Source organism: Podarcis bocagei (assembly GCF_964188305.1).
Source record: "Podarcis bocagei genome assembly, chromosome: 3".
Classification (NCBI taxonomy): Eukaryota; Metazoa; Chordata; class Lepidosauria; order Squamata; family Lacertidae; genus Podarcis; species Podarcis bocagei.
In genome coordinates this window covers 99,588,930-99,610,504 of record NC_138127.1, presented here as the reverse complement: position 1 = coordinate 99,610,504, position 21,575 = coordinate 99,588,930, and the positions used below count along the sequence as shown (strand labels likewise).

At 45.7% G+C, this 21,575-nt stretch overlaps 1 long non-coding RNA gene across 2 annotated transcripts in view; it reads left to right on the top strand.

The window, feature by feature from the left end:
* The window catches only part of LOC308584271, a 78,229-nt gene that overhangs the window by 13,349 nt on the left and 43,305 nt on the right, over positions 1-21,575 (top strand). Inside the window, exon 1 of one of the 2 annotated variants that reach the window (XR_014006727.1) lies at positions 16,048-16,145. The exons of the other annotated variant lie outside the window; for it this stretch is intronic. This is a non-coding gene — a long non-coding RNA (uncharacterized lncRNA). Of the gene's footprint in view, positions 1-16,047; positions 16,146-21,575 lie in introns of those variants that run through there. 2 annotated transcript variants of the gene reach the window in all.

Here is a 21,575-nt window from a genome sequence, read left to right as displayed (position 1 = left end):
AATTTGAAGTCTCCCAAAATAGGACTCATTTTATACACAGAAAAATACGGTAAGGCTTTTCTCATGTTCCCTGATGTAAATCACAGATATAGGTATTCCAAAGCGTTGAAGGAGACAAATGCCTCCTCCGAGAAAGAGGCTCAGATTCTATATATATACATTTTTATTAGTTTTTAATATATTAATTAACATTCATACAACAAAACTTCTCATCTTATACAATATTTTTTGGACTTCTGTCAACACCTCTGATAATTTCCCGTTCTTTATTACTTATTATGCATTTCTTAATTTCATATTACCTTTAATTATCAACAACTAATAATTCTCCTTATTGTCTTTTTTGCAATTATTTCAAATAATTCACCTTACAAAATTTCTTGCAAACCTGCTAGCGTAATCTGTGCATCACAATTACTTTTCAAATTTCCTCCAGTCTTCTGAGAATCTCTGGTCCCGCAGGTTTCGATTTCTTCCTGTTAGTTTATCTAATTCTGCATTAGTTTCATCCTCCATTCTTTTTTCGTCGGTAGTGGGGGCTCAGACTCAGGGTATTTCACTCACTCGTCTAGGCAAAAAACCCCAGCCTCAGTACATGAAATCTGGGGTTCATGGAATCATAGAACTGTATTGATGCTTTTGAATTCTGTGCTGAAGGAGACCCTTGAGAGTCCCATGGACTGCAAGAAGATCAAATCTATCCATTCTGAAGGAAATCAGCCCTGAGTGCTCACTGGAAGGACAGATCCTAAAGCTGAGGCTCCAGTACTTTGGCCACCTCAGGAGAAGAGAAGACTTCCTGGAAAAGACCCTGATGTTGGGAAAGATGGAGGGCACAAGGAGAAGGGGACGACAGAGGACGAGATGGTTGGACAGTGTTCTCGAAGCTACCAGCATGAGTTTGACCAAACTGCGGGAGGTAGTGGAAGACAGAAGTGCCTGGCGTGCTCTGGTCCATGGGGTCATGAAGAGTCGGACGCAACTAAACAACAACAACAGAGTTGTAAGGGACCCCAGGAGTCATCCAGTCTAACCCCCCACAATGCAGGAATCTCAGCTAAAGCATCCATGACAGTTCAAGACCTGGCATCCTTAACCGAGGCAGCTCTATGCAGGCACAATAATTAAACACCTGCTGGACCTCCCACCCTGAACATCCAAAAGGGAGGGCCACCCAAAGGCAAAATGGATCACACATGACTGTGTTGTAGTTGCTGCTCCTAATTCATATTTACAGCCTTGGTGTTAGCCAATGACTGCAGCCGATGTAAAGGTCAAATGGTGGTTGCTGGAAGTAGCCTCTGTGCGTCTGTGCGCGCACACACACACGCTTGAAAATCGCAATTCAGCACCCCGATGGATGGGCTGCTGGCTTCAACAGATCCTCGGACTCAGCAAAAGTTATAAATACTGATAAAGGCAGCAAATGGAAGATATAGCATGCAATCAATTTCGCTTGCTCTAGATGGGAGAATAATGCATCACTTATAGACTTGGATGTATAGAGCGTTGCATGTAAATTATTGAGTAACTTCCCTGCCATTTTCCCTACAAGAAAAGGCAGTGCGGCAGGAAGAAATTATCAGCACATTGGCCTGGGCTCACGAGAAAGCCATCTGCTATATCCACATCCCTCTGGGGTGCTGCCAGTGGCCTAGAGACTTCAAAGAAGCGTTGTCCTGTAGGGTTCCTGTGTCCCAGGTAGAGCATTAAAATGGTGCCCCATTGCACCTCAAAAGCACTGTAACTTCTAGCTACCCCTATTTAGCAAGAACAACCACCGGAATATCGGGTGCTGACTTACACTGAGGCAGACCATTGGTCAGTCTAGTCAATTGGTCAGTCTCCAGGGTCTTAGAAGGGTGTTTATTCTCAGTTCTAACTTCTGCATGCAAAGCAGATGTCCTACCACTGAGCTATAGCCCTTCCTCAGAGCCTCAGTCTCTGCTTAATCTCTGCATTACACAGTTTTTTTGTGATCAGCTTTTGTTCGTGTGGGTCACTGAGCCCTCCCGTGGTGCAATGGGTCAGAGCCTCTGGCTGTTAACTGAAATGTTGGTGGTTGGAGCCAAACCAGGGATGGCTGTGGGCAAGATTCCTGCACTGCAAGGGAATAAAATCATCATCATCATACAGTGGTGCCTCGCAAGACGAAAAGAATCCGTTCTGTGATTCTCTTCGTCTAGCGGTTTTTTCGTCTTGCGAAGCAAGCCCATTGAAGGATTAGCGGATTAGCGCTATTAGCGCTATTAGCGGCTTTTAGCGGCTTTTAGCGGCTTATTTGCTGATCGGATCAGCTGATAAGCGGCTTAGCGGCTTAGGAAAAGGGGGGAGGGGGAAAAACCAGCAGGAACTCGCAAGACATTGTCGTCTTGCAAAGCAAGCCCATAGGAAATTCGTTTTGCGAAGCACCTCCAAAACGGAAAACTCTTTCGTCTAGCGAGTTTTCCGTCTTGCGAGGCATTCGTCTTGCGGGGCACCACTGTATTTCATTTATACCATGCTGGCCACATGACCCGGAAGCTGTATGCCGGCTCCCTCGGCCAAAAAAGTGAGATGAGCGCCGCAACCCCAGAATCGGCCACGACTGGACCTAATGGTCAGAGGTCCCTTTCCCTTTACCTTAATCAAGGGAAACTATTGCAGTGAATTTTTGTGGTGTAACAAATAAGGCCAACAAACCCTACTTTTGTTTTGTCTGTTAGCATTCATGTTGCATCTCTTCTGGGGCTATGGAAATGATGGATTTCACATGAATTCAACCACAATCCTTAACCAAAAAGGGATAAAAATATCCTTCTCACCCCAAGGATATTTTGAAGCAGAAGAGTGGGCTAATGTTACACATGGTAAAGTGTGTTGCTTTGCCAGAGGTAGTCAAGGGCCCAAATGCTGGGGGGGGGGGGGTTAGTAGTGGTGGTGAGGAAAGGCCTTTAAGGGTTTCTGAAAATCAGAATACAGGGTCAGTGGAACAGGCCAGAGGTCAAGATGAAACGTCAAGCCTGGACAAGGGATGGGAAGAAATCTGATTCAGTTCACATTTAAAGATGTACAGCGGTACCTCGGGTTACAGACACTTCAGGTTACAGACTCCGCTAACCCAGAAATAGTACCTCGGGTTAAGAACTTTGCTTCAGGATGAGAACAGAAACTGTGTGGTGGCAGCATGGCGGTAGCAGGAGGCCCCATTAGCTAAAGTGGTACCTCAGGTTAAGAACAGTTTCAGGTTAAAAACGGACCTCCGGAACGAATTAAGTTCTTAACCCAAGGTACCACTGTACCTACCTAATTTGCACTTTCTGGGGGAAAAAATATGAACTGAAACACATCTAATTTTCAAAATTCGCACTTCTCCAAATTTTGCAATGCTGTTCTTCCACCAAGTAATGTGTGCAAAATACATATACTGCATTAAAATGTGTGAAAAGAAGATACCAAAATTCATTATATGAAGGGAAATGGTTTTGCAACAATGTACACGTTGATCAAAGTTGCATTAAAAAATGGTAAATTCACACTCAAGTGCTAATGGATTTTCACGAGGACCTTCTTTTTTAAAAAAAAATGACAAACTGATGTAGGAATCTGGAGAACTGAAAACTGGAAGGACGAGAAACTAAGAGAAGCTGAAATGGACAAATTTGCCCATCTGTAGTACAAACTCACTAGATCTCATGTAGACCCTGCTGCTCAAGTGTAGCCAATGTCCAGTCTAGGTGGAATCGATTTGGAAACTTTTTCTCTGTGAAACTGCAATTACATCACTCACCACATGGGGCAGTAGTGGCACTTCATCGAGAAGCTGCAGAGATGCGCCTGGCCACAAGGGGCAGTGGTCAGTAGTTCCTGGCACTTTGGCATGAAACAAGAAGGATTTGACTCTTCCTTCCATCCTATCAGAAAGCAGTAAACATCTAAAAACTTAACTATCTTGTCCTTTGCTTTGGTCCAGCCCAGGGCTGGATTCAGGTTTGATGAGGCCCTAAGCTACTGAAGGTAATGGGGCCCTTTATATGTCCAGCTGTCCTTTGTCAACAACAAATTGCCACTGTTGTTTGTGTTGAATATATGCTATATGGTAATTTATGGACCCAATAGGGATCTAAAGCCATTTGCACATCACAAAATATGTATTTTATGAAAGTAATTTTGAACTGAAATACAATTAAGAAGTATATCAACCATGAAATAATTATTAATCTCTAACTTAAAATGATTTTTTATTCATAACAAACTTAATAATGCAAACACATTGGCATTTGACAATAACAAAAGGAACTTGAGAAACACAATTTACAAAAACTCATAATCTAGTCTCTAGAAACCACTGTATATAGAAATGAGCAAACCAGTGATATATCTGAAGGAGCATCTCCACCCCCATCGTTCTGCCTGGACACTGAGGTCCAGCTCCGAGGGCCTTCTGGCAGTTCCCTCCCTGCAAGAATCCAAGTTACAGGAAACCAGGCAGAGGGCCTTCTCGGTAGTGGCATCCGCCCTGTGGAACGCCCTCCCATCAGATGTCAAAGAGATAAACAACTACCTCACATTTAGAAGACATCTGAAGGCAGCCCTGTTCAGGGAAGTTTGTAATGTGTGACATTTTAATGTATTATTAATCTTCATTGGAAGCCGCCCAGAGTGGCTGGGGAAACCCAGCCAGATGGGCGGGGTACAAATAATAAATTATTATTACATTATTATTACTATTTAGGGAGCTGGCCAGCAGGCAGGGCCCATTACTTACATCATAGGAGCCTACACAACACAAAACACTGTTGCTGTATGTAGGTTTTATATTTGTTTTTTATCTTATGTTTTGGAAATGTACATTAGGTTTTTTTCCCTTTAATTTTTTGGGGGGCCCTAAGCTATAGCTCAGTTGCGGATATGCATGGAAGCGAAAGGAAAGTCCAATGCTGTAAAGAAAAATATTGCATAGGAACCTGGAATGTAAGAACCATGAACCTGGGTAAGTTGGATGTGGTCAAAAATGAGATGGCAAGAATAAATATTGACATCCTGGGCATCAGTGAGCTAAAATGGACGGGAATGGGCGAATTCAGTTCGGATGACTATCATATCTACTACTGTGGGCAAGAAACCCGTAAAAGAAATGGAGTGGCCCTCATAGTCAACAAAAGAGTGGCGAAAGCTGTACTGGGATGCAGTCTCAAAAATGATAGAATGATCTCGATACGAATCCAAGGCAGACCTTTTAACATCACAGTAATCCAAGTTTATGCACCAACTACTGGTGCTGAAGAAACTGAAATTGACCAATTCTATGAAGACTTACAAGACCTTATAGAAGTGACACCAAAGAAGGATGTTCTGCTCATTATAGGGGATTGGAATGCTAAAGTAGGGAATCAAGAGATAAAAGGAACAACTGGCAAGTTTGGCCTTGGAGATCAAAACGAAGCAGGGCAAAGGCTAATAGAGTTCTGTCAAGAGAACAAGCTGGTCATCACAAACACGCTTTTCCAACAACACAAGAGACGACTCTACACATGGACATCCCCAGATGGGCAACATCGAAATCAGATTGATTATATTCTCTGCAGCCAAAGATGGAGAAGCTCTATACAGTCAGCAAAAACAAGACCTGGAGCTGACTGTGGCTCAGATCATCAGCTTCTTATAGCAAAATTCAAGCTTAAACTGAAGAAAGTAGGAAAAACCACTGGACAGGTAAGATACAATCTAAACCAAATCCCTTATGAATACACAGTGGAAGTGAGGAACAGGTTTAAGGATTTAGATTTGCTGGACAGAGTGCCTGAAGAACTATGGGTGGAGGCTCGCAACATTATACAGGAGGCAGCAACTAAAACCATCCCAATGAAAAAGAAATGCAAGAAAGCAAAGTGGCTGTCCAACGAGGCCTTACAAATAGCGGGGGAGAGAAGGCAAGCAAAATGCGAGGGAGATAATGAAAGATACAAGAAATTGAATGCAGATTTCCAAAGAATAGCAAGGAGAGACAAGAAGGCCTTCTTAAACGAGCAATGCAAAGAAATAGAGGAAAGCAACAGAATGGGAAGAACCAGAGATCTGTTCAAGAAAATCGGAAATATGAAAGGAACATTTCGTACAAAGATTACCATAATAAAGGACAAAAGTGGTAAAGACCTAACTGAAGCAGAAGACATCAAGAAGAGGTGGCAAGAATACACAGAGGAATTATACCAGCAAGATATGGATGTCTCGTACACCCCAGGTAGTGTGGTTGCTGACCTTGAGCCAGACATCCTGGAGAGTGAAGTCAAATGGGCCTTAGAAAGCACTGCAAATAACAAGGCCAGTGGAAGTGATGGTATTCCAGCTGAACTGTTTAAAATTTTAAAAGATGATGCTGTTAAGGTGCTACACTCAATATGCCAGCAAGTTTGGAAAACTCAGCAGTGGCCAGAGGATTGGAGAAGATCAGTCTACATCCCAATCCCAAAGAAAGGCAGTGCCAAAGAATGCTCCAACTACCGCACAATTGCACTCATTTCACACGCTAGCAAGGTTATGCTTAAAATTCTACAAGGAAGGCTCAAGCAGTATGTGGACCGAGAACTCCCAGAAGTGCAAGCTGGATTTAGAAGAGGCAAAGGAACCAGAGACCAAATTGCAAACATGCGCTGGATTATGGAGAAAGCTAGAGAGTTCCAGAAAGACATCTACTTCTGCTTCATTGACTATGCAAAAGCCTTTGACTGTGTTGACCACAGCAAACTATGGCAAGTTCTTAAAGAAATGGGAGTGCCTGATCACCTCATCTGTCTCCTGAGAAATCTCTATGTGGGACAAGAAGCTACAGTTAGAACTGGATATGGAACAACTGATTGGTTCCAAATTGGGAAAGGAGTACGGCAAGGCTGTATATTGTCTCCCTGTTTATTTAACTTATATGCAGAACTCATCATGCGAAAGGCTGGGCTGGATGAATCCCAAGCCGGAATTAAGATTGCCGGAAGAAATATCAACAACCTCAGATATGCAGATGACACAACCTTGATGGCAGAAAGTGAAGAGGAATTAAAGAACCTTTTAATGAGGGTGAAAGAGGAGAGCGCAAAATATGGTCTGAAGCTCAACATCAAAAAAACGAAGATCATGGCCACTGGGCCCATCACCTCCTGGCAAATAGAAGGGGAAGAAATGGAGGCAGTGAGAGATTTTACTTTCTTGGGCTCCATGATCAGTGCAGATGGTAACAGCAGTCACGAAATTAAAAGACGCCTGCTCCTTGGGAGAAAGGCGATGGCAAACCTAGACAACATCTTAAAAAGCAGAGACATCACCTTGCCAACAAAGGTCCGTATAGTAAAAGCCATGGTTTTCCCAGTAGTGATGTATGGAAGTGAGAGCTGGACCATAAAGAAGGCTGATCGCCGAAGAATTGATGCTTTTGAATTATGGTGCTGGAGGAGACTCTTGAGAGTCCCATGGACTGCAAGAAGATCAAACCTCTCCATTCTGAAGGAAATCAGCCCTGAGCGCTCACTGGAAGGACAGATCGTAAAGCTGAGGCTCCAATACTTTGGCCACCTCATGAGAAGAGAAGACTCCCTGGAAAAGACCCTGATGTTGGGAAAGATGGAGGGCACAAGGAGAAGGGGACGACAGAGAATGAGATGGTTGGATGGTGTTCTTGAAGCTACCAGCATGAGTTTGATCAAACTGCGGGAGGCAGTGGAGGACAGAAGTGCCTGGCGTGCTCTGGTCCATGGGGTCACGAAGAGTCGGACACGACTAAACGACTAAACAACAACAACACAAGCTATAGCTTGTTTAGCTTATACAGTGGTACCTCGGGTTACATACGGTTCAGGTTACGTATGCTTCATGCTAACCCAGAAATATTACCTCGGGTTAAGAACCTTGCCTCAGGATGAGAACAGAAATCGTGCTCTGTCGGAGCGGCGGCAGCAGGAGGCCCCATTTGCTAAAGTGGTGCTTCAGGTTAAGAACAGTTTCAGGTTAAGAACGGACCTCCGGAACAAATTTAGTACTTAAACCGAGGTACCACTGTATGTAAAACCGGCACTGGTCCAGCCCTGGTCAAGATTCAGATCTGAAGAGATTGCTTTAAACCCCATGTTCAACCATCATATTTTGACTGGCACCCACTTATAAATCACTCTCCATCTGATCATCAACATTATGATTCCTTTCTGTCTTTACTAAGGAGAAGATGAGCTGTTCTTGATTACACCTGACTTTCATGCAGTTTCCAACGAGCAATGTTGCAACACCCCATTACCTAAATGGACCCAGGTGCTAATATGAAGATTCAGGCAATAAATAACTTCTGGATTTTTTTCTGTAAATACCTAACCAGTAAGATGCCCTTCATAAGCTGTAAGGCTGAGCCACAAATTCTCACTTGAGAACATTCAGCTCAACAGTTGAATGCTCAACAGCTCAACACTTGTGGACTTTCAGGGAGGTGAAAAACTGGATTGGGAGAGAGAGATTTTGGAGGGTTGTTTGAAAGGTTTTTGGGGTGGGCTTACTGGTTAGGAGTTCAGGAATTAACAGTTCCATTCTGCTTTCTTTTTCACATTTTTGGAAGCTATAGCAGTGATAGAGCTACTCTCAGAAGTTGTTTGTTTGTCCATAATCCCATAATATTATGCCATGATGTAACACCTTTTAGTGGCATTGTGGTGATGCTCATGGTGTCAGCTGCCAACCTAACCCACAATGCTCCTGTAATGAATACCCTAAGAACTCTCCACAAACCACACCCAGCAAAAAAGGATTGTTGTTGAGGAAAAAATATGTATAAAAGGAGAATTCCCTGGTTGTCAAGATCCAGGTTTGGGGCAAGTACTCTTTAATGAGAAAACTCCAGCAGAGACTTAAAATCATAAAAATATGCAGCAATGTGAAGTGTGGAAATAAAGACTGTTAGACCTTTAAAATATACCCTTCTAAGTTCCTTCCAAAGTTCCCCTCTTCCCCTATAATAGAAAAAGACTTTTTTTACGTGTGGTAAGTTAAGAATTGGTTTACTTACAAACTGTTCAAAGGTCAGGTTCGTGTGCATTTCCATACATCATTCAGAAAGCTCAGGCAGTAAAACTTGGCAGTTATAGCGATGAAAGTTCCTAAATTATGGGCATAGGAATTATTGGTACAGTGGTACCCCGCAAGACGAACGCCTCGCGAGACGAAAAACTCGCAAAACGAAAGGTTTTTTCGTTTTCGAGTTGCCTCGCAAGACGAATTTCCCTATGGGCTTGCTTCGCAAAACGAAGCTTGCCCCGGGGACAGCGGGTCTTCTCTTTTGAAGCAAGGGGCGGCGGGGAGAAGCAATCTTCTCCCTGCAGCCCCAGGTCCGGGGACAGCGGGAAGCGCTTCCCGCTGCCCCTGGACCTCTCCCCACCACCCCTTGCTTCAAAAGAGGTCTGGGGACAGCGGGAATCACTCCGAAGTGGGGCGGGGGGCGGGAACACCTGCCCCCACCGCCCTGCTTCGGAACGCTGCTCCGAAGCGGGGCGGGGGGGAGGGAACACCTGCCCCCACCGCCCGGCTTCGGAACTCAGCTCTGAAGCGGGGCGGGGGGGCGGGAACACCTGCCCCCACCGCCCCGCTTCGGAATGCTGCTCCGAAGCGGGGCGGGGGGCGGGAACACCTGCTCCAGCCGCCCCGCTTCGGAACGGTGCTCCGAAGCGGGGCGGGGGGGCGGGAACACCTTCTGAAGGCGGGCGGGGGGCGAAAGTCTTTGTCCCCCCTGCCTGCCTTCCCAGGGGCTTTTAAATCGCCCCGGACAGCGGAGAAGTCCTCCGCTGTCCCGGGGCGATTTTAAAATGCCGCCCGCCAGCATTTTAAGATCGCCCGGACAGCGGAGAAGTCCTCCGCTGTCCCGGGGTTTTTTAAAATGCTGGGGGTGGGAAGAAAAGCCCTTGTCCCCCCCCCCAGCCTTCAGAAGAGGTCCGGGGACAGACTGTCCCCGGACCTGGTCTGAAGGCGGTTTCCCTAGGAACGCATTAATTGATTTTCAATGCATTCCTATGGGAAACCGTGCATCGCAAGACGAAAAACTCGCAAGACAAAGAGACTTGCGGAACGAATTAATTTCGTCTTGCGAGGCACCACTGTATAGTGGTTTGTAAGACCCATGCAGCTCACATGCGGAGCTGCTCTGATCGACTGGATGGGGAAGAAAGACTTGATTGAGCTAAGCCTGGCAGGACAGCTTACTCTATGGTCTTAACCCCTTCATGCATTAATAACATGTTGCTTATTCAAGATTGGTTATCCCACAAAAAGCACCAGTCTGGAGGGGCCCAAGTGTGCCTGCCGATTCAAGTGTTGCGTTCACATGCCTTAGCGATGGGCTGGTTCTCTTGGGAAGTGCATGTAGACTCGCTAAGGCACATGTAGGACACAGGAAAGCAGCATTCTCATGGACCATCTCACATCTATTTTGGCTCTCGGGCAATTTCATGAAGCAAAAGGAAATGCCCTCATGTAGCGTTGTGAGTCTCCACCATTCATGACTAGCAGGAACTTCAACTGGTTGTGGTTTTCTACTTGAACTGAAAGACCCACATAAGGTGCCCAGTCTGGAATGGTGCCTTCCTGCTATCAGCGTGGAAAATTCATCACTCTGGGAATACAGGCATCTGTGCCCCACACCTGCAACGATTCTACTCTCAAAAAATTGACCCTGTTGCAAATGTCAACACCGAACACACACCAAATACTCGCCGAATATTTGTTATCAGCCCAGGCACCTTCAGAGCAGCTGTTGAACATCTGGCTGACAAGCAGCTGTTAAATTTAGCCTTGACACACATCAGTCCCAGGGGATTTGGTCAGAAGGCACATCAATCCAGCACATTTCTGAAGCTAAGCAGACCTGGGTCTGGAAAGGACCTGGATGGGTGACCACCTAGGAACCACACGTAGGCTGCAGTGGGTTCCATGATGGAAGAAAGACGTGGTATTTTGTGGAAGAAAATAAATTAATAAATACATTTGTGGAAGAGCTTCCAAGATTTTGTTATTGTTTAGTTGTTTAGTCGTGTCCAACTCTTCGTGACCCCATGGACCAGAGCACGCCAGGCACTCCTGTCTTCCACTGCCTCCCACAGTTTGGTCAAACTCATGTTAGTAGCTTCGAGAACACTGTCCACCCATCTCGTCCTCTGTCATCCCCTTCTCCTTGTGCCCTCAATCTTTCCCAACATCAGGGTCTTTTCCAGGGAGTCTTCTCTTCTCATGAGGTGGCCAAAGTATTGGAGCCTCAGCTTCAGGATCTGTCCTTCCAGTGAGCACTCAGGGCTGATTTCCTTCAGAATAGAGAGGTTTGATCTTCTTGCAGAAACTCTCAAGAGTTTCCCAACACCATAATTCAAAAGCATCAATTCTTCGGTGATCAGCCTTCTTTATGGTCCAGCTCTCACTTCCATACACTACTACTGGGAAAACCATAGCTTTAACAATACAAGGTTGTTGGCAAGGTGATGTCTCTGTTTTTTAAGATGCTGTCTAGGTTTGTCATTACTTTTCTCCCAAGAAGCAGGCGTCTTTTAATTTCGTGACTGCTGTCACCATCTGCACTGATCATGGAACCCAAGAAATGGAAGTGCCTGATCACCTCATCTGTCTCCTGAGAAATCTCTATGTGGGACAAGAAGCTTCCAAGATAGAGGGTGCAAATTCCTGGCATGGTTGGAACCAAGTTATGACCAAATGATGCTTAAGAAACTAGTGAAGTGGTCCCATTCACGCAGAGACTTCCACTTTCCCTTTCATCACCCTGTGCACCTCTCAAAACTGTTCTGGGTTTCCACCCAACCCTGAGGCAGGGAGAAGAGAAAAGCCAAGTAAGAGGAACGACAGACGTTTATAAAATTAAGGGTGGCATGGAGAAAGTGGAAACAGAGAAGTACACTAGAACTTGTGGACGTCTGATGCAGAAGATTCAGAAAGGACAAAAGGAAGTACTTTTTCATGTAGCGCACAGTTAAACTGCGGAACTCTCTCCCACTGGAGGCAGTGATGCTGCCGATTTGGATGGTTTAAAAAGAGGATTGTACAAATTCATGTTGTTGCTGCTGGCATCCATCTGTCTTCAAGAGTAAAGTCAAACCATTGGGAAGTTACAGCACCTGCTGTGGCAGTAGAGACGAATACAGGAGAGACATGTTTCATTGCAGGTGGGGCCGATGAAGGTTTCCAGTTTTGCTGCTGCAGATGTACCATTGCATTTCTTCCCTCATGTAGCCATGAGAGAAATTCATGTAGGAGAAGGCTATGAGTGGCTACCAGCCATGACGGCAACCAACCGAGGTCCATAGCAAGGTCAAAGACGGAAAAACCTTAAAGGGCGGGAGGGTGAGAAACAGGAACAGCTGATAGGCGGGAAAAGAGGGAGATCCCAGGCCGCCCCTGCGTTAAATAGGGCAAGCCATGCCCCCGGAGCCAGCCGATTGGATGGCCAGGGGGTGACACGGCCGGGGATTCCCCCGATCGTGCAGGAGCTGGGCTTTGTGAGAACAGGATGCTAGACTTTGTGAGAACTTTGTGAGAACTTTGTGAGAACAGGATGCTTTTGTGAGAACAGGAGACTTTGTGAGAACAGGATGCTAGATCACATTGGTGTGATCCAGCAAGCTATTCTCGTGTTCTTAAGAGAGGGAGAAGTTCCATTGCGCATGCCGAAGTCCTTGCGCGGACACAACCACTTTCCAATAAATTCATTGCTGAATTCTGATATGCTTCGGACAGAATAAAGGAGAGTGATCTCCTCATCTCATCCTCCGTGTGCTCAGTGCTATCCCTTCTCCCTTTCTCGTTGCAGTCTAAGCCCCATTTGTCACACAAACGTGGCCCAAACATCTTTGCATTGGGATGTAGCAGCCCTAGGAATTGATCTCTCTCTCTCTCTCTCCCTCTCTCCCTCCCTCTCTCTCTCTCTCTCTCTTCCCCACCCCCACCCCTCCTCTTCCCCAGCAGCCGCCCTGTCCCCAAACCGCCACGCAAACCACAGGATGTGGATCGATATACCTTCAATTGGAATAATTGTTTTCCTTTGTAAGGCCTCCCTTCCTCCTAGCCCTGAATGGAGAACTGTGTGATTGACCTCCAGAAAAACAGCAGATGTGACTAAAGCCGAGCGCCTCTGGCCTAATCACTCAAAAGCTTGGACCTTGGAAAATAACCGGGGAGAATACTCTGAGCAAGTGCTGGGGAGCTGTGGGAAAGAAACAGCAGGACGAGCTTTCAAAGAGCAACTCTTTTCGATAAGATGCGAGCACACACACAAAAAGCCTCCAGACTTCCCAAAATTGGCTGTTCTCTTTTATATTATTGCATGCACATGTAATAGATAATAATAATTTATTATTTATACCCCGCCCATCTGGCTGAGTTTCCCCAGCCACTCTGGGCGGCTCCCAATCAAGTATTAAAAACAATACAGTGTTAAATGTTAAAAACGTCCCTGAACAGGGCTGCCTTCAAATGTCTTTTAAAGATAGGATAGCTACTTATTTCCTTCACATCTGAAGGGAAGGTGTTCCACAGGGTGGGCGCCACTACCGAGGAGGCCCTCTGTCTGGTTCCCTGTAACTTTACTTCTCGCAATGAGGGAACCGCCAGAAGGCCCTCAGCGCTGGATCTCAGTGTCAGGGCTGAACGATGGGGGTGGAGACGCTCCTTCAGGTATACAGGACCGAGGCTGTTTACGGCTTTAAAGGTCAGCACCAACACTTTGAACTGTGCTCGGAAACATACTGGGAGCCAATGCAGATCTCTCAGGACCGGTGTTATGTGTTCCCGGCGGCCACTCCCAGTCACCAGTCTAGCTGCCGCATTCTGGATTAATTGCAGTTTCCGGGTCACCTTCAAAGGTAGCCCCACGTAGAGCGCATTGCAGTAGTCCAAGCGTGAGATAACTAGAGCATGCACCACTCTGGCGAGACAGTCTGTGGGCAGGTAGGTTATATAATAAAAAAAAACGAAAAGGCCTACCTGGAGATGCCGGCATAGAACCTGGACCTTGCGCATGTCAAACAGATGCTCTACCACTGAGCTACAGCCCTTCACCCACCAAAACATCGCAATATATGTAGCTGACTTATACTGAATCAGACAATTGATCCATTTAGCTCAGTATGGTTTGCAATGCCTGGTGGCAGCTCTACAAGTTTTTCAGAGTAATTGTTGCCTTGTTCCATTTAGATTTTGGGGTTCTTCCTTAAGATTCTTCACGGGTTTGGGGTGAGATGGACTTTCCAGTCTGCTAGTGTGCAAGGGACATGGGCCAAGTCCAGACAATTTTGCCCATCCCTAGTTGTACACCTCCTGCCAACCCAGCAGTTTGAAAGCACATGAAAGTGCAAGTAGACAAATAGGTACCGCTCCAGTGGGAAGTTAAACGACGTTTCCATGCGCTGCTCTGGTTCGCCAGAAGTGGCTTAGTCATGCTGGCCACATGACCCGAAAGCTGTACGCCGGCTCCCTCGGCCTGTAAAGCGAGATGAGCGCCGCAACCCCAGAGTCGGCCACGACTGGACCTAATGGTCAGGGGTCCCTTTACCCTTTACCTTTAGTTGTACACCAGCCTTCTAGAGCCATGGAAAAGATGACCGATCTATCTTCTGCATGACAACCCTTCAGATATTTGAAGACTACTGTCACATTCTTCACCTTCTCTTCCCCAGGTGAAAGATACCTAGCTCTTTCTTTTCTTTTCTTTTCTTTTCTTTTCTTTTCTTTTCTTTTCTTTTCTTTTCTTTTCTTTTCTTCTATAATATTCTTTATTGATTTTCATTTACATACTCCACATACACATATTGTTTTACATTTTACATTTATATTTGCTCCTAAGAGCCGACTTCCTTCCTTCCTTCTTCTGGCTTTTTATACCACATCTAAATTTTTCACATTGTCTTCATCCGTTTTGTATATTTTTGTTCTTCTTTCGTATTTGTCCATAGAGTGTCTATAGCCAAATAAATGCTCCTGTATATACAGTTCTTATTGTCTGTCTGTATTGATTCACAACTACCATTGGTTAGATTAATCGCATTATACATTTTACTTTTTGTTATTTTCTTTATCCAGAATTTTTCTTTGTATTTCACATTATGAGGTTTATTTCAGTTCTACTGGTTTCACTATTTCACCTTATCCTTCCTATATATGACATAAATTTTTCCCATTCTTTTTGAAATGTTTTATTGCCCTGTTGTTGAATTTTCCCTGTTAATCTAGCTATTTCTGCATATTCCATTGCCTTCTGTCACCATTCTTCTACCGTTGGTAATTGCTGTTGTTTCCAAACCTGGGCAGGTTTAGCCCATACCTAGATCTTTCAATCGTTCCTCTTGCCATTTTAGCATCCTAGTTATCTCCCTGTAAACCCAGTAGGTCAATATCCTTAAAATGTGGAGCCCAGAATGGGGGACAGTAAGCCAACTGTGGTCTCACCACCTCAGAACCGAAATAATTGTTACCGTACTTCCTGTGAGCTGGACTCTGCCAGTATACTGTAGAATTAAGCTTCCAGATCAAATATAAATGAAACAGGTTCATTTTCCCACACACACAATAGCAGGACACAAATGCGATAAATCGATTTTTTAAAAATATAATAAATATTGCACCAAATTCTCCTTCTCTCTGTGTTTATCAATACATCTACTGACTGGAAATGGATTCCTCTTCCAGCTTATTTGCAAAAAAGAGAGAGAGAGAAATACTTCAGTTTGCTTTTATCAAAAGAATATGTGTTCAGCACACGACGGACATTAGACCTAACCCTTGGGTTTTCGGTCTTTTATGTCTAGCAATTAACAGCCAAACACCTTGTCATAAACATTTTAAAAGGTCAAAGAGATTGCAACAGTTTGGCTAAAGAGATAAATGGTCAAATAAAACATCAAATTGTTAATTCCCAGGTGACAAAAAGCGACGTAGACCCGATCAATAAGGAGGCCCAAAGCATTCTGGGGAAGAGGGAAGGGTCAGCCTTGAAGTGTTAATAACTTGTTCACATTATTTTCCTCCAGTTTATCATGTGACATAGCAGGTCGCCAAGCCTTTTTAGCAGCAAGTCAGTATTAGCAGTCCAGCAAGCAAGGGAGGATTTAGAGAAATTGCTAACGTTTAAAAGGAAAGGGAAAGGACAGGTAAGTCACTATCCTTGCTAAATCTGCATTGTTAGCCAAGCCGGGCAAATGTTTCTCAGGGTTTCCTTTGCATCTTGAGTCGGGTGCTTCATGCTTTCATCAAAGATTGGAAAATCTCCCCCTTTTTTCCCCTCAAACCGTAATTTTAATTGCAAGACAGATTTTCGTTGTCGGTTTCTTTGTGCACATACTGAAAAAACAAAAGGCGTCCTGTGCCTTTTTTTAGTATGGGTTCTTCAGTCATCGGACTCATTAGTTCATAAACGTAAAACTTGTGGCATAAAAATTAAACGGTTATTGGACAGCATCACACAGTTATTTGTGTGTGCAATATATGTTTGTGGGGGGATGTATCTATAGTCAGAGAGAGAGAGAGAGAGAGAGAGAGAGAGAGAGAGAGAGAGAGAGAGATGTTTTTATATATCTTACTGACATCAACTTTACAGTGGTACCTCGGGTTAAGAACTTAATTCGTTCCGGAGGTCCGTTCTTAACCTGAAACTGTTCTTAACCTAAAGCACCACTTTAGCTAATGGGGCCTCCCACTGCCGCACGATTTCTGTCCTCATCCTGAAGCAAAGTTCTTAACCCGAGGTACTATTTCTGTGTTAGCAGAGTCTGTAACCTGAAACGTCTGTAACCTGAAGCGTTTGTAACCCGAGGTACCACTGTATTGCCGATTAGCTCCGCATAAATTCTAAATGCCAAATTCTTTCCAAATAATATTGACAGCATTGTTTTGAACTCTGCTGGAAATAACCATTTAGGCCAAAGCCCATACTATAAATGCCATATTTTAAATATCCCTAGTTATAGTTTTGGATGTCTGTATGTGATGCCAATAAAAGGTTTGATGATGGTGATGATAGTTATCATTGATGGCCCACAATTTCTGGCAGCTGTCCCTGGAAAATCTCAGTCCATGTTCCGCTTCTGATTTGGCTTTTTCTGTAAGGACCAAAGCCGGGTGGTAGAGTTGATGCCTTGCATGCAAGAATGGTCCAATCCCATTCGAACTCCTGTTAAAGAAAAGGATGTGGGGCATAGCTGTCAACCGTCCCTTATTTGGCGGGAAACTCCCTTATCCCAGCGCCGTGTCCCACTGCTGTCCCTTATTGATTATGTCCCTTAAATTTCCCGGGTTTCATGCAGGAGGGAAGCAGCGGCTTGGGGTCCTCCGACGCGAGAGAAAGCGTGCGCACGAGCTGCCGTGTCTCCGTCTCTCCCTTTTCCCCCTTGGGCACATTGTGAGGAGACGGGTGGCGGAGGACAGGCAGGCAGCTCCTCTCTTGCGAGACTTCCGCCATGCTGCCAGGGGAAGCCAGAGGTGTAGGGTCATCTAGTCCAACCCCCTGCAAAGCACAGTCAGTCACAGGAAAAGCAGCATGGCTCCATCAGTGCCGGATTTATGTATAAGCTAAGCAAAATCCCTTATTTTGGCTGCTGATCCCTTATTTTCGAGGCTGCTGGTCCCTTATTTTCAAATCTGTAAGCTGACAGCTATGATGTGGGGAGACCCTGTGGCTTTCCAAATTTTGCTCAACTACAATGCCCATCATCGCTGACCATTGGCCAGGGCTGCCTGGGACTGATGGGAGCTGGAGTTCAGTAACATCTGGAAGGCCACAGATCCTTGAGTAAAAAAAGGATGTTGCATCCGGTGGCGATGCGAACTACTTCCCTGCCTAAGACCCTGGAAAGATGTTGCCAGTCAGAGTTCGCCGTGATGATCTGAATGGACAAATAGCCTGGCTCAGTGTAAGGCAGATTCCTATCGTGGGAAATATTAGGAACCAGATTTTTATTTCTAACACTATTCTGGCAATGCCTTTGTCAACTATTACCAGTGTGTGCATTTAGAGTTAAAATCTGAGTAGGCAGCCAGTAGAGATGCTCAAGAATTGGTGTGCATGTTTAATAATAATAATAATTTTTATTATTTATATCCCGCCCATCTGGCTGGGTTTCCCCAGCCACTCTGGGCTGCTGCCAGCAGAATATTAAAATACAATAATTCATCAAATATTAAAAGCTTCCCTAAGTGAACCAACCTAATATGCGTTTCCTGGGTGGTTAATACAAATTTCCGTTTCCCCACATCTAGAATTTTGCAATACAATTCTTTACTTACATATATATTTTTTTAAAGTAGCGAAATGGATCTTTCAGGCTCAAATGTTTACAGAAATGTGTGTTTCTCAGGAAAGCGAGAGGGGGTAAAATGTGTGTTTGCAGAAAAATGCATTTAAAACCGAGCGGCATTTTGTGAACTTTTAAAACCAAAGCCACAGACCGATGCAGAAATAGGATAGAAAGGATTTCTGAATGAACGCTTGTGGAGAGCCAGTGTGGTGTAGTGGTTAAGAGCGGTAGTCACGTAATCTGGGGAACCGGGTTTGCGTCTCCACTCCTCCACATGCAGCTGCTGGGTGACCTTGGGCCAGTCACACTTCTCTGACGTCTCTCAGCCTCACTCACCTCACAGAGTGTTTGTTGTGGGGGAGGAAGGGAAAGGAGATTGTTAGCCGCTTTGAGACTCCTGAAGGGGAGTGAAAGGCGGGATATCAAATCCAAACTCTTCTTCTTCTTCTTCTTGTGAAACTGGCACTAAGTGAAACCTAGTGGGCAGTTGTATTTTGGCATGCAGACATTTATCTCCCAGCCATATCTAAAAATACAGACGCACACTTATGGAGTAGCAGCTCTCGGATTCCCTTCCATCTCCAATAAGTAGATGGCCTACTCTATTATTATCCTCACGTATTTATTTATTTTATAAAATTATTTATATACCACTCTCGTAAAATATCAGGGCAGTGACATCGTTTAGAAAACCATTAAAAGCAATATAAATCATTTAATTGACCGACTACCCGAGGACATTAATTTTAAACATCGCCATGGACCGTTGCCAGCATAAAGAAGTCTTCAAGAGACCCCTGAAAGTGAAGAGGGGAAAAAACAAGTACGCTTGCCAAATAATAATAGTATTACTTTTTATTAAATTCAGTGCACGAGCTACAGAAAAATCCTGGAGCAGCTCACACCAATAACAAAAGGCTATATCTAAAATACATTGAAACTTCACCAAGAAAAGAAATCAATGGCAAAAACTCCCATCGGGCAAAGTGACGTGCACCGACTGCATGAATTCTACACAAATTCCCTGGAAGAGTAAAAATGTTGTCATCTGGTGCTGGAAAAAATGTCAGTGTTGGCGTCCAGCGAGGTCCCTTGGGTGCAAGTAGGGGGCTACCACTGAAAAGGCCCGTCTTCTCACTGCCACCCTCCGGACATCTCTTGGAGGTGACACCCAAAGAAGGGCCTTGCATGATGATGACTGTAAGGGTCTCGATAGCCTTCATAGCTGTCAACCGTCCCTTATTTGGCGGGAAAGTCCCTTATCCCAGTGCTGTGTCCCGCTGCTGTCCCTTATTGATGATGTCCCTTAAATTTCCCGGGTTTCAAAGGAAGCAGCTCCTCTCCCTCCCTCCCTCCCTCCTGGCCAGGGAGGAGGGAGGCTCCAACTGTGTTGCTTGACTGCGTTGCTCACCCAGTAAGGAGTCTAAGAATGACTGGGGGATGGAGCTTGCATGCCTTGTGCCGATCAAATCGGCCGCGTTTCCTGGAAACTCGCCTTTGCTCAGCACTTCCCAGTGGAGAGGTGACGGTGGTTTTCCTAGCTGCATCCCCTTTGCTGGGTTGCTGCGCTGTGGGAACCACCGCTTGAGGCTTCGTTTGGCTGCTGGCTGGGCTTTCTGCCTTTGGCTCGGAGGGGCTCAGAAGTCGAACATACCTGTGCTCTGAAAATCCCTTATTTTGGCTGCTGATCCCTTATTTCCGAGGCTGCTGGTCCCTTATTTTCAAATCTGTAAGTTGACAGCTATGATAGCCTTGTATGAGGAAAAGGTGTCCACAAGGTTTTCAGAGTCTTGAGCTTTATAGGTCAAAAACAGCTCTTTGGCTTGGGCTGCACACAGGCAGCAAAATGAAGCTGTGTGGTGTTGAAATAGTAGATTTGACTAGATCAGAATGGAAGTGAAGTGGTTTTTTCAGGCTCCCCTGTGTTATTTTTTTAAAAAATCCTGCTATTAGGTAAATAAAATCCAAGCGCAACAGGCAAAACATTGACTAGAATACTCTTCCCTGATGTGCTACCTTTCTATTTGCAGGGAATTTTTACATAGGGCAGCATTCAAAAGTGATATCCCCTCCCCCGCCCTGCAGCTTGACGTGGTACAGTCCATTATACGTACATCATGTGCTGTTGTGCCGTAACAAATGTAACCCGATTCATTCATGATTTTTGACGTCTTTTAATATATTCTATCAGTGAACTCAGTTCGCTGAGGACTGGTCCTTGTGTAGCCCAAACAGTGCTCTCCGGCGTCCGTACAGGAGGAGGCAGTCTTAGCGGGTTTGGAGGAACCCAAAGTTTTGCAGAAATGCATTTTAAAACTTTTAAAAAACAACCCTAAAGAGAAATAGAGTTTGTTTGTTTGTTTAGTGGAATAATGAAGTACAAGTTCTCATAAATCCATATGCAGAAAAGTCTGCTTTATCAAGCAGGATTTGCCCCTCTTTCCCCCATCCTGAAATTGGCTTGGGGGGGGGGTCGGGAGGAGCCCAGAACAGTTTTTAATGTCTGATGCTGTATTGTTTTTTATATTCAGTTGGAAGCTGCCCAGAGTGGCTGGGGAAACCCAGCCAGATATGCGTGGTATAAATAATAAATTACCGTATTTTGCGCCCCATAAGACGCTCCGGCCCATAAGACGCACCTAGTTTTTTGGGGGGAAAATAAAGAAAAAAAATTTTATTTCCCCCCCCCAGGTGCGGGGCTGGAAGAACCAGGTCGGGGAACAGTGGGAAGGCACGCTCTGCCTCCCCGCTGTCCCCCGAGCTTGTGGGGCTGGCGATGGGGAGAAGTGCACCAGTCCCGGGAGGGCAGGCAGCTCTGTGCCGCCATCCCGAGCGGGGCGGGACTTAGCACCCCGCTCGGGATGGCGGCGTAGACCTGCCTGCAGTCCCGCGACGGCAGGCAGCTCTGTGCCGCCATCCCGAGCGGGGCGGGACTTAGCGCCCCGCTCGGGATGGCGGCGTAGACCTGCCTGCAGTCCCGCGACGTCAGGCAGCTCTGTGCCGCCATCCCGAGCGGGGCGGGACTTAGCGCCCCGCTCGGGATGGCGGCGTAGACCTGCCTGCAGTCCCTCGACGGCAGGCAGCTCTGTGCCGCCATCCCGAGCGGGGCGGGACTTAGCGCCCCGCTCGGGATGGCGGCGTAGACCTGCCTGCAGTCCCGCGACGGCAGGCAGCTCTGTGCCGCCATCCCGAGCGGGGCGGGACTTAGCGCCCCGCTCGGGATGGCGGCGTAGACCTGCCTGCAGTCCCGCGACGTCAGGCAGCTCTGTGCCGCCATCCCGAGCGGAG